Below are 3,120 nucleotides of genomic sequence, written 5' to 3'. Positions count from 1 at the left end.
TATTATCATTTACTTATTTATTATTATTATCATTATTATTTTTGTCATTATTATTATTATTGTTATTGCAAATTGTTACTATATTTATTGTTATTATTTATTATGATTATTTTTGTTGTTATTATCATGTATTATTATTATTATTATATGATAGCCTTCAGGCAAGTATCGCAGTCTTCGAATGAATATGATGGCCTTCAAGCAAGTATGGTGGCATTTGGGTAAGTATGATAGCCTTCAAACAAGTATGGTAGCCATTGGGCAAGTTGTACTACTATTATTATTAATATTATTATTGTTGTTATTTTATCACCCTTTTATATGCATTTATGTATTTGGCATGTTCGTAAAACGATATACAAATGTAATACTATACTAAGTGGGTGATGTCGGTGGACATGAATATTTAAAGGTATCTTTGGTTTATTAAATTATTTCTAGTATATATATTCTTATACCTTGTTATTAAAGTGTTATCTTTTGTAGAAAATCTTATAGTAATATGGAAGGAATAAGATGGTATGATATATGAGTGTGTTTTTCTGCAGAAAATTTTAAGGGCATGCTCAACCCTTAGGAGAGATGTTGTAAGATTTTCCATAGGACGGTTCAATAGGATTTCCTCTAGGATTAAGGGTTATCAAGGATTCCGATGAGGGAACCTGACACTGATCTACATCTGGGCGATGTGGGATTGGATACCAGGTAGTCTATCAATGCCTTACACACACCTACACTGGTCATTACAATCCACCCCCCTTGAGATCTAGTGCCCTTGCTCGCACACTTTCGATAAGGTACACGCTCTAATACCATTTGTAATACCCCACCTCCACCGACGGACATATCACTCTCGGCTGATATTGTCCCTAAATTAGCCACCATATTCAGTATGAGATTTTTCATTCAGACAACTCCCTAAGAGGTCATCTATCTTAGTATTACCCTTACCTTAAGTACCTTTAATTTCGGAGTTCTTTCAAACCCTAAAGCCAACCACTTTGAAAAGACCTTGTCATTATGAGAACAACTATTATTACATTTTAATCATCCCTTAATTAACATCTAGACGATGTGGAATTGAGCACCAAGTAGTCTATCAATGTCATGCACCTACCCATACTGGTCATCATAAGAGTACCTTGCTTGGTAAGATAACATTTATGTAGATATAGATAAAGATATAGATATAGATATCGATGTTGGATGTGTGCATGTGTTTGTATCATAGAAAAAGACAGATGGGTTTTGTTGGTGTTGACTTTGCAAGTGGAGTCATAAGTTAATCCTTTAGAAATTGACTTTATAACCAATAGGAATATAGAACCAAATAGACAAAACAAGGTCCACAAATTCCTCTTCCTTAAAGAGATCACAATTGTGGAAGCATAAATTAAGCTTTCCTTGTAATATGTTAATTTACTTGCAAATGTAGTTGCATTTCTCCTTTATTGTGCCAATTCTTTCGAATCACAAGTACTTAATCACCATTGGTTTTTGTTTGGAATAAAATTCCATATCGGAAGGCAACAGGAAAATAATAATAATAATATTTTTTCATTTTCCCAAGCAAATATATTCTAAAGAATGTTAATCAATTCCATCAATCAGAAGCATCTTCTCGATATCATCAATAGATTTGAAACTCTTCTTTTGGTGTGCACCTGCGGATTTGAATTCTATTCTTTTTTTATCTTGATAAACTATATTCTTTTAGGCTTTAAAAATAAAAAATAAAAATTGACTTTCACATACACTCTTAATTGCATACATGCATTTTAAATTTCATATTTTCATGCAACTTTTATATATTTTACTCTAGAAAATGTTAATCGTACTTTTGATGTTTTATATAACGTTCTGAGTCGACTAGCAGACTTGTGCATTGCTGAAAAACCCTTCCACTCCTAACTTATGAATTAGAGCACTCTCAACCATATAAACTCCAAATTGGCAATCAATCTTATATTTAAATTAAAAAGGTATAATCATTTATTTTTCATATTTATTGGAAGTGGAGTATTCGATATCCTGACCCTTTATGTATTACTAAGCCACCGGCTTGTTTCTTAGGGGACCATTTCTTATGTTTTGTTGACAAAGAAGAAAGCAACTAATGCTATTTATTTTATATCCAAACTAAAGATATCATATTTATTTATTGATATATATTGGGACTGGGAGGATTCAACATCATGATCTTTGTCTACCAAACTGTCCTTTAGGATGCTGATTTTCTTTACCATTCTCATTAGTATATACTTTAAACAGTTTATACATTGTTGTACTTATTTATATATATATATATATATATATATAGTAGTTTTATAGTGCAGATCGCATCAAAAACCGATATTTTTTGAAAAAAAGTATCGGCTTTTGATACAGTCCGGCTTTTGATACAGTCCGTACCATAAAATATTCATATATATATATATATATATATATGTGCTATTGTGATTAGAGATGTAGAATTTTGATCTAATTTCAGATGTAGAATGGACTATCTCTCCTACATGTCTCAAAAGCCAAGCTTATATTTTTAAAAAAACTGAAGGCATAAGAAACAATAATGAACTTTGTTTTCAAATGCTTAAAAAAAGCATTAAAAAATTTCAAAATTATAAATAATTTTTTAAAAAATATATACACAATCTTGATGTGGGTGTTTATAGATATCCACTGGTTAATATTTTCGATATATCCACAAGTTAGGATCTAAACCTGGTTGGTATTGTGTCAATAATCAATTAAGTCAATAATACTCCATTGAATACAAGGAATAATTACAAAAATATCAATCTCCTCTTTCTCTTGCACTGATATGTAGAGTTGAATTATGAATTGTAAGAATTCAAAATTAGTTCAAAAGAGATCAAGCCTAGATGTGATGGGAGAGTATTTGAGAAAAATTATAATAAAGTGGTTAGCTCACTTTTCATTAGCTAATTAAGCTTTTAAAAAAAAAGATAATTTAATTTGTAAGTTGTTCTTGTGGCAACCAAGCATGGAAATTTTGTGTTATTTATATTTCTTGGTTAACCCTAGCTATATATCTTCCTTACTAGGGAATAAAAACCTATATACATATATATATAGATAAAACCTATATATAAATTA

The sequence above is a fragment of the Ziziphus jujuba genome, chromosome 4, assembly GCF_031755915.1.
Source record: "Ziziphus jujuba cultivar Dongzao chromosome 4, ASM3175591v1".
In the NCBI taxonomy this organism is placed as follows: domain Eukaryota; kingdom Viridiplantae; phylum Streptophyta; class Magnoliopsida; order Rosales; family Rhamnaceae; genus Ziziphus; species Ziziphus jujuba.
Note: the sequence above shows the minus strand (reverse complement) of the source record.